This window comes from Coptis chinensis, chromosome 5 (genome assembly GCF_015680905.1).
Source record: "Coptis chinensis isolate HL-2020 chromosome 5, ASM1568090v1, whole genome shotgun sequence".
Classification (NCBI taxonomy): Eukaryota; Viridiplantae; Streptophyta; class Magnoliopsida; order Ranunculales; family Ranunculaceae; genus Coptis; species Coptis chinensis.
Genome location: NC_141460.1, coordinates 83,944,452 through 83,955,198, shown reverse-complemented (window position 1 = coordinate 83,955,198; position 10,747 = coordinate 83,944,452). Strand labels below are relative to the sequence as shown.

The following is a 10,747-nucleotide window of genomic DNA, read 5'->3' as shown; positions in this document are numbered from 1 at the left end:
CCTTAAAAGATCCTTGGCTGAATTGTAATGGAAATCCCATTACTCTGGAGGAGTTGGGGGTGGTTGCACCCAACTTGGAAAATTGTGTGGTCTCAGACTTGTTTCTGCCAGATAAAAGTGGTTGGGATGAGGCTAAACTTAGTCTTCATCTTAACCCTTTCATCTGCAGCAAGGTGCTTGAGATCAAAGTTAGACCTAAAGACAATAATGCTGACAAAATGAAATGGGAAAAAGACAAATATGGAAGCATGACTGTTAAAACAGCCTACCAATTTCTCAAGCCTAAGCAGGAGGTGGGGCAAAGCTTAAGCTGTAACCCCCTCACCCTTAAGCATATCTGGAAGGCTCCTATCTCAGCATACATACAAGTGTTCCTCTGGAAACTATACATGTAGATCCTACCTATGGGAGATGTCCTAGCAGCTAGAAGAATTAAGGGGGATTTCTCCTGCCCTTTCTGCTTCAAAGATATGGAGTCTGCGGAACATTTGTCCTTTACCTGTGACTGGGTAAGGACACTTTGGTTTGGATCTCATGTTGGTTTGAGAGTGCACAAGGATCAACAGACCACATTAAGGGAGAGGTTAGATCTGTTCTTGGCTTGGTGTTGCAGCCCTAATGAAGAGCTTAGGCTAGTTGGAACCCACATTGTTGTCCTGATCCAAAAGATTTGGCAAGCTAGGAATAACATTAAATTTGAGAATAGGAAAGCAAATTGTGAAAGGCTGGTCAGAGAGAGCAGCATTCTGGCAGAGAAATGCTTTCTGGCGCATAGTGAAGAATATCCTAACTCAAAACCTGTTTTAGTTGATGTTGATAATTATTTTGAGAATGTTTTTCCTATTATGCCAAATGATAGTATAATCGTTAGATTTGATGCCTCCTTCCACAGGTAGTATGGGTGGAAATTTGGAGAGGGGCTATAGCGTGACGATGAAGGAGCCATTGTAGGCATTTGTCGGGGAGATTTAAGGCTTGAGCAAACAGAAAATGAGTGGAAGCGTTTGAAGTCACAATGTTGCTGGCAAAGCATCTTGGAAGACATCATTTTGTGTTAGAAGGGGATAATAGTGAAGTGATTGGAGCGTCACAAGGCAGCTCTTGTAGATGGCAATGGGAAAGTGTAAAGAACCATGTTATTAGTTTAGGATCAGGGCTCAGATCTTTTGCTTTTAGATGGATCAGTAGGATCTCTAATGGGGATGCAGACTCACTAACTGCTTGGTCCTATCAGCAATTAGGGAGGTCTGATCTCCCAGGATGTATGTTAGTCTCAAACTGCATCCCTCTGTCTGTGTGACTTTTTGCTAGTTTTATATATTAGAGTATGATTTACATAAAAAAAAAAAAAAAAAAAAAAAGATCAGCAAGGATATGAAGTTATGAACTCTGAGTGGCCACATTATGATTGACTAAGTTGTTTGACTGGCTTAAAACTAGAAGACTTTTTCAAAAATAAAATAGGGCAAAATTAGTAAATTAGATTACGAAAAGAATGTTCCAAAGTATACTCAGAGTCACGTACACGGGGAACTCCTAAATTCCGTACAAGCCCTGAAATAACAAAATTTTGGTATTTTATTTATTGCTTGCCCTTGTTTAAAGTGTGTAAATTGTAGATTACTTGGTCTAGACTCTAAAAAAGAGACATCCTAGTGAGTAGTGACCTAGTGCAACTAACATGCCTATTTTCCTACTCACCTCTCAACTGTTGAAGTTCAAGTCCTCCTGCATAGTGCATCCTGCTCAACCCAACGACTCCAGGTGGTTAAGCATTTAGCTTTATGGAGAAGGATATTAAGACAAGCTAAAATTGACACATTAAATGCTACAAGCTTTTACAGAAGAGATATGGAGAAGACTTAGATGACTTGATGGTTGATTTTGTGTGTATGTTGACTATTGTAGGGGAGCGATACCCTCATAGGGCATCGCACTCGCGTGGAGCATAAGCGAACTGAAGATAGCGAACTCCAAGACAGACCTGAGAACAGCGCCTCTAGCAGGCACTCATAGATTAATCCAAGGCGACCTCCAAGACCGACCTGCGAGTAGCTCGAGTAGGTGGTGCGAACGAAGACATCTCAGTACGAACACTTCATCGAATATAGAACGCTTCGGATAGAAACACATCCCACCTGGGGTAATGATTGCCAATATCTTAGTGGTAATCTCAACACCGGGAAATAGGGACTACCGCATCTACCCCCAATCATAACAGATCCAACCCAACACTCATCCGCGATCTCCACCCTACATTTGTACAAAAGAATACACGTGTCAGAAGGATCTCCTCTCTCAAAACTCTATAAATACCACCTACTGGAACTACGTCAGACCTGATTCTTCTCTCCCCAGAAAAAGGAAAAACGAGAGAAGATACGTAGGCAGTTCGCTCACAGCGACCTCGGTCACATCAAAAATCCTAACCCTTCCCGTTCATCCTAGTAGTAATTAGGAGAAAACCAAAACGCTCCTTTACATTGGCGCCGTCTGTGGTCTCGATTACTTGAGAAATCACTTTCACACAACTCAAAAGCTCAAAAACTCAAAAACCAACGGTTCTCAAGCCCACGAAGCATGGAAAGCCTCGAAGCTCAAGTCCAGAGTTTAGTCGGTCACCTAGGCATAATGAACGGGCACATTACCCTGCTCCAGCAAGAAAATTCGATCTAGTGCAGGTCAATCAAGCTCCAATGCACACGAGGGGCTAGCCATAGCCATCTCCGAACTGGGGCTAGTCATTATCATCTCAATAGGCTCAATTCAGTTACAGTTATTATGATCCATGCATCTCCAAAATTACCATTGTTAGTTCGTACTAACTCTTTGGTGCTAGCTCGCATTTTTATTTTTACAGGTCAATGAAGCTCCAAAACTGGGGCTAACTATAGTCACGCACTCACGCCAATTCAAGGCTAGCTATTAACGACGATCTCCAAAGCAGGATGCCCACGGACTCACTCGGGTCACAACACCCAGCTGAATATAACGCTCATTCGAGCTCAAACGCTACATAGCGTCACCACTTCTCTCCTCTTGTCAAGACCCCAGAGATCGCACCAACTCCTGTTGCCAAGATCTCCATCCCTCCGATCGAGAAACAATCACCTGAGACCAGCTCCGCTGAGGTCGCTTCATCTTCTCTGCCAGTTCAAAGATGAGGAAACCACTCACGGCTCGTTCTCTACGAACAAAACACTCGGGGAGTTCAAACGTTTTCAAACGTAACGCCTCGGGGAGCTTTACGGGCTCATCGCCTCTCCGAAGTCTCGCTTAGTTGAAGACCTATACTCCTAGGATCAACTCTGCGAGAGCGGCTCCCCCGGCGAGCAAAGACGCCGAGGGGGCAACATACATTCTCCATGAAGCAAAACGCCCAGCGAAAGCAAAAGACGCCGGGGGCAACATACGCTCTCCGCAAGCAAAACGCCCTAAGCGAAAGACGCCCTCGGGGCTACACGCTCTCCCCATAAGCAAAACGCCCTAGCGAAAGCAAAGACGCGGGGGGGGCTATACGCTCTCCGAGCAAAAACGCTCGAGCGGCAAAGACGGGGGCTACATACGCTCTATAAGTTAAAACGCCCCGGCGAGCAAAGACGAGCTCGGGGGCTACATCGCTCTCAGGAAGCAAAGCGGCTCCCGCCGAAAGACGCCCTCGGGGGCTACATCATCTCCATGAAAGCAAAACGCTCCAGCGGCAAAGACGCCTTTGGGGCTACATCGCTCTCCGCCGCGAAGCATTAACGCGAGGAGCTTACAGGCTCCATAGCCTCTCCAAATCTCGCTCAGTTGAGGACTATACTTCTAGCATCAACTCAGTGAGAATGCTCTTCGTGAGCAATACACTTTCATAAGCTCAAACGCTGGTAGGACCTATATTTCTCACCGCACAGCAGCTCTACGAAGCTCTCTGCGGCTACATAGCCTCTACAATTCTTGTTACGCCGAGGGCCTATATTTCTAGGGTCGACCATACGAGAACGCTCTCCGAAAGCAAACGCTCTCCGAGCTCACGGGCACCATAACCCATCCAGTTCCTGTCACATCAACGACCTATATTTCTAGGGTTGACTACTTAACAGGACGCATATTTCTAAGATCAAGATATTAGTTACACACAAACACACAGCAGCATGCATACACATCCAAAACAACGTTACATGACAATACGTCATCACAACTACGTCCACCGATCTGCTGGGATTACCCAGGAAATCCAGATCGATGATCATTACAAAAATTCAACAAGTCTTGAACTGCCACTTTCGTGGAAACCAGTTCGCCGAATGAAAATGTCGAACTGCTCAGGCAAGCCTGAAAACACAGCTCTATTGTTTGCTCTCGTATAAGAGAGAGAAATGTAAACTACAATCACAACTTCAGCTTAACAGAGTCACAGGACGATCACCTTATCAATTCTCAGTAATGACGTGCTTGTCTTCAGGGGCTGCGCTAGTCGAAGCAGTATGCCGAGCCGACCTCAGCATCACACGCATCTCAGGCTTTTCTTCCTCGCCTGCACTCGTTCTCCTCAGCGCGTCATACTTTTCGTCCAGGGCGGCATAGGCGACACGAGCTTGAAGATATCGCCTTCTTCGCTTCAGCGCCACCTTCCGACATTTCTTCGCGATAAGCAAATCCGCGGCCGTCAATTCCTTTTCCAAATTCAAATCCGTCACCAAGACAAATCTGGCGTTCTCTATACGATTCTCGTTTACGGTACTTGGTGGACATCACTTCCAGTTTTCTTCTTGTCCACCCCCACGCGGCTTCGATCAACCCGGCTCCACGCGCGGGTTATCACCCGATCTCGAGAGCACTTGCCGCGGCCTCTTTCAGCTTATCATACCCTGCAAGAAACTGCATGAACATCCTTAGAACACCAGCCTCCCCGGAGGTCGGTACAACAGGTTTAAGCTCTCAGGAACTCACCAAACAAGCGGCCATATCCATCGTCCCCAGTAGTGTCCCCATGTCCTCGTCCTCAACTTCTGCTTTATCTCCATCTAGCACAATCCCCTTCAGAACGCTAGTCGCTATGGGAGCCGAGTGGAAGCTACAGTCCGAGCGTTTCACCATCCGCTTCTTCCCCGTCTTTCCCAGGTAGTAGAATTCGCTCCCCACATCCTTACATGGCGGGGCCGAACTCTCACCAGAATCGGGCCCCGGCGTTCGTTCAAATTGCCGGTCGGCGACCGGCGAAGCCGGGCCCCTTTCGGCTGTGGCGACACGAAGACAATTATTCCGCCGGCCAGGCGACTATCTCTCCTTGCTCGCTTATGACCCTTCGTTTCTCCATCAGCAACCTTCCTCTTCCCTCGATCGCCATGAACATGAGGCTCAAACTCCATTTCCTCCATTGATAGAGGGGACGTTTCTCTCACAAACGCACGACATCTAGCCATCTTACCCTAGCAGCAAAGTTGCAACAGCAAAGTTAATACTTACTCTAGGTATTTCTCAAACTGAATAACACGCATAGAGAAGAAGCCACATACCTGATGAACAAGTGGCGACAGAAAAGCACAGTGCAAGAGCAGAGCAACGATGAGGAAGGAAAGCTTAGGCGAAACAATGACAGAACCTCTTGATGATATGTGCGAAGCGGTTTATATTCCTTAGGAAACGTCTTTTCCTAAGTGCCTCATTATCACCTTGAGACGCCAAACGCCATCTGCCCGCCATCATTATGTCCCATGAACCGCTCGTCTCCCTACACGTGTCACGCACGCAACGGAACACTGCAGTTGGCGGCACTGAATCCAGAGCAATTCGACCTGCATCTCGAGCCAGACTCCAGCGATCTGATGCTCACGTTTGCTGGCGTCGCGCCGCAATCTCAAGCACTCCAACAACGGGGCGCTCCCCATTTTACCAATCATAAGTAAGGAGGTCGTCACCACAATGGGCCTACCACGTTCCATTCTAAGCCGTGTCATCCTACATCACTATGAGTGGGCAGACGACTCAGACATACACACAACACAACTATTTACCATCGCATATAAACAAGGGAAGTTCTGGTTTAATAGCTTTATCGTACAGCTCAGTGTTGAGCCGAGTTGCTGAGATTACTCAGGAAATCCAACCCGGCCCCACACGAGTTCGCCACATTCGGCTACCCCGAATCAGCAAGAAACACCTACTTGTTCAGGATTACAGTACACAAACATAAGAAAGGCGAACTGCCCAGGTTACCCCAGGAAACCAGTTCTATTGTATCACAGCACATAAGCTGATAAACAGACAAAGAACAAATTTTACAACTCGTCATCCCCAGCCACATTCACTACTCCTCCACGCTCAAACGCTTCATCGACCTCAGCCTCTCTCCCGTCCACAATGATCGCTATGCCATCCAACTCTAAGCTCATCACTGCATCAGGTGCAACAGCTTCAGCTCGAGCCACCCCGGCTTCTGGCACGCTCATAGAAGAGGCAATCGCCCCACCGGCATCCCCTTGAACCTCCTCCACCGAGGGACGGGACGCACAGCGGGCGTGTTCCTCCTTCAAGGCATTGTAGTCGGGCTCAACGGTTCAAGCGAAGGCTCCGTCCGGTGTCATAGGCGATTAGCGTCGAAAGCAACCTTCTTTGCAGGTAAGGCGAATCGTTCAACCTCCCAATTTCCACGGTAGCGGCTCGCACATTATCTTGACTCCTTCTAGCTTTTTGCCTCGACTCTTCCGGCTCAGTATCTTTCAACATCTTGGCGGATTCAACGCTTACGAAGTTCTCTTCAAATCTTCCCGGTTCCTCGCTCCATCTGCGAGCGTCGCCCCGACATTTTTCAGCTCCTCACCTGGCTTTTCAAAGACCATTTCCCTATCGATTCTCGCAAGCAGGCGATCTCTTTCAACTTGAATCCGCCACCACCGCATCGAACATACACATGGTTAACAACAACAATTTGCATAAGCAAGCAAGTACCTCGGATGAAGTTATAGGCATACCACGATTCTTAATTTCCATTCGTCTCAAGTTGTCACTAACCCCTTCTCATCTAGCTCTCTGCGGTTGCCATCCGAGCTATTTGTTCTAGCAAACAACCCGCTATCTTATCGGATCTGAAGCGGCGATTAGCCGTTTCCGTTTCAAGGCCATTCTCGCCCCATTCGGATAGACAAAATGTCCTTCCAGATCGTCCGCAGACGCCACCGCTTTTTCGATTAAGCCTTTACGTGGGGCCTTGGCCTTCTTCACGGATCGGGATCGGCGTCGCCATGATGATAACTGGACCCCACTCCAAAAGTGGCCAAGTCCATGACTCCGCTTTCAGTCGGGCTCCACTCTGGCGAGATACCGCGTGGCCCCCGGCGCCACCATCGATCCGCCCCCGTGCTAGCACCATCTTCACGAGCATGTCGAGCTACTTTTTCGCTTCGCCCGGCCCCGCTTTCGGAGGCATCGCGTGGCCTCCTCTCCGACCTGCCCCTAGCACGAAAATCAAAACCATCGGCTCCAACTCTACAGAGCCTCGACGAACCCCATTCAGCCGACCGCCCGATCCTCCGGCTCTGCGGTTCCCTAACAGGCCGCCTTTGCCCCCCGCACCAGCTGCCTCTCCTCTCGTGTTATCGATCACTTGTGCGCTTCTCCATCACCCTCGCCGTTCGACTTAGAGCCCGCTCCTTTTGTACCTTCCTCTTCTCCCGGATCGCAGCCCTCCCTTTTCCTCAAAGAAATGACCAACCTCGGGCAACTTCGCTTTTGTTTTTCAAAGACGAGTCACCGGCGAATCTTTCTATCTCCCCCGATCGGTTCAGCGGCTTCACGTAAAACTCGCGCAGCCAAAGCAAAACAAAGACACTGTTAGAGCAGCTATCAAACGCGTTGAAAAATAACAACGAAAAGTATTCCTACCCACCGGATATGTTACAAATCCTAGTTTGCGGATACACCCGCTCACCACAAGAAATTGCCAACTAGCAACAACGGTCTCTTAGTCCAGGCCTCATTGCTTACTCCATCGATCACTGCAGAACGCGTCGTCATGGTTTGCAAGCTAAAGTTCATGTTCCCCGATCGACGTATCACATAGTGCTCCACTATATCAGATACACCTATGTCATATTCCCCACTCGCGTTCAGCAGGTCGAACACCTTAAATAATCGCCAGGTGTTACCCACGAACTGACAGGGCGACTTCCAACAAAGCGCCAAGAAGTCGCATACCAGTTTCGAGAACGGTATGTGCATCTGCGCTCTCAGCTGGCCCTCACAGATTATAACTCCACCGTTCGGCGGGTTATACTCCTCACTACGAACATTTTCACTCAGTCGTGGCTCGTATATCTCCAGGTCAGGGACATTAATCCCATACGCTGCCCTCAGCTCGGGGAAAGAGTTAGCAGCACGACGGTTCACTCTTCTAGGGGGCACATCGCTTGATGCCGACCTCTCCCCTCGACCTGACGTACTAGCCACGTCATCTCCTGACCGAGATCGGGCGTTACCCCCGCCCATCCTATCTTCTTCTTCTAACTCAACCCCCACGCCGACACTTACTGATTCTTCATCCTCGTACTCTCCACAACTCAAAGATATCTCTCGGACCTCCTCCGACCGAGTGTCATCAGAATCAGACATTATAACAACCCTTTTCTATCAAAGATTCAGTTCTAAACCCTATAGCCTTACAATAACCTACTTACTTAAAATAACGAACCGGACGAGAGGAAAGCAAATGGAAATGGGAAAGAAAACAAATGGAGCACTCACCGAAAACCCTAGCTGGCGTTTTTGCGGAAGAAGAAGAAAACACGAAGTAACTTTTTCGTATTCCAAATCTGATTTTGTATAAACCGCCCGTTCAGTTACCAAGGAGTAATCATTACATCCTACGCTATAGCCCGCACACGTGTTCCAAGACACTGTCCTTTCAAAGAGTCCCCGCAGATAACTTGGCGTTGACACGTTTCGCTTCAATCGCTACGATTCATCGCGTACGTGCACGTAAGATACAACTACCTTTTTCCCGCCAGTTCACCAGGCCACAATATTCAAAAGTGGCGCTCCACCAGTCGGTTCATCCACTACTGTTCGCTCACGCTCCACCACGCTCGTCCGACTCTTTCTCTCAGCAGCGCGTTTCCCCTTACACCAACACCCTACTGAGAGGGGGCTGTGTAGGGGAGCGATACCCTCATAGGGCATCGCACTCGCGTGGAGCATAAGTTTAACCGAAGATAGCTTAACTCCAAGACGGATTCGAGAAGCGGCCTCTAGCGTGCACTCATAGATTAATCCAAGGCGACCTCCAAGACCGACCTGCGAGTAGCTCGAGTAGGTGGTGCTTAACTAAGACATCTCGATCATTTAACACTTCATCGAATATAGAACGCGGATAGAAACACATCCCGCTTTGGGGTAATGATTGCCAATATCTTAGTGGTAATCTCAACACCGGAAATAGGGACTACCGTGATCTACCCCCAATCATAACAGATCCAACCCAACACTCATCCGCGATCTCCACCCTACATTTGTACAAAAGAATACACGTGTCGGAAGGATCTCCTCTCTCAAAACTCTATAAATACCACTTTCCTTTGGAACTACGCCGGACCGGATTCTTCTCTCCCGAAAAAGGAAAAAAAAGAGAAGATCGTGAAGGGGATTAAGCGCTTTCACAATGACCTCGGTCACATCAAAAATCCTAACCCTTCCCGTTCATCCTAGTAGTAATTAGGAGAAAACCAAAACGCTCCTTTACAACTATGTTTTCTAAATCATGAAGATCAACCTCACAAAAAAAAATCAGCCCATTTGAACGTGTCTATAGCCTTATCAATTGACATTCAAGTTTAGGATTTCATCTAACAGGTACAGTTGCTCACCTTTGTGTCTTTCTTGTAGGAGAAAGCATCTACTGTAGAGGAGAATATGGGGAAGACATAAGAGTGTTAATGTTTTAACATCACGTAAAACAGTGATTGTTAGAGTTACATAAGGGCATTTCAATGATTGAAGATGGAATAAGACCCTTGGCAAAATTGAATCTCCCCTTTGCAGGAGCACAAAAATAAAAGGGTTTTTCTTTCTTTTAACCCCATTTCCTTTTTGTATTATTACTGTAAGGGCATCTCCAATGGGGGGTGTAAAATTACACCTCCACCTAGGCTCCACGTAGGTGCCATTAGGATTTTACACCTCTAATTGTATAGTATTGTATAGCTCATAAATATCTACACTCTATACTCTCCAATGGAAGAGTGTAAAAAAAATAGATTTTAAACTCGAACGTCACTCTAAATGACGTCCCTCTTTAATTTAAACTGGGACGTCCGAGTTAAAAAATAAAACTTCAAACGTGTGTTGAAGTGACGTCCGAGTTTTTAAGTTAAACAGACGTTATTTTAAGTGACGTCCGGACTTTTTATTAACTAATAGCGAGAGAGGAAATTTTCCACCCTCTCTATTAGCTAATACACTATTACCTACGGTATAACACCCCCATTGGAGAGAGTTTTTTGATATTTCGGGTGTAAAATTTCCACTCTAAGGGTATATATTCATGCTATATTATACTCGAGTATAAGTGCATTTACAACTTAGAATATCCAAACCAAAAGTACATTTGATGAAATAAGTCTCCACCAAATAATGCAATAACCTCCTCCCTACTCAAAAAATATAATAAAAGAGACATCCTCTGGTAGAAGAGCAATCCGCAAAATATAATAAAAGAGACATCCTCTGGTAGAAGAGCAATCCGCATACTGAGAAAATCTTATCTAAGGAC

General features: G+C 47.1%; 2 long non-coding RNA genes across 2 annotated transcripts; both read right to left on the bottom strand.

The window, feature by feature from the left end:
* Window positions 1-1,902: 1,902 nt before the first annotated feature.
* On the bottom strand, window positions 1,903-3,126 carry LOC147499452 (uncharacterized). The gene is made up of 2 exons (XR_015194480.1): window positions 2,340-3,126; window positions 1,903-2,253 (listed from the first exon to the last, which is right to left on the bottom strand). It is a non-coding gene; the product is annotated as an uncharacterized LOC147499452 (long non-coding RNA).
* Window positions 3,127-4,114: 988 nt separating this feature from the next.
* LOC147499451 (uncharacterized) lies at window positions 4,115-9,719 on the bottom strand. Its single transcript, XR_015195878.1, has 2 exons — window positions 5,502-9,719; window positions 4,115-5,414 (listed from the first exon to the last, which is right to left on the bottom strand). It is a non-coding gene; the product is annotated as an uncharacterized LOC147499451 (long non-coding RNA).
* Between the last annotated feature and the right edge of the window lie 1,028 nt (window positions 9,720-10,747).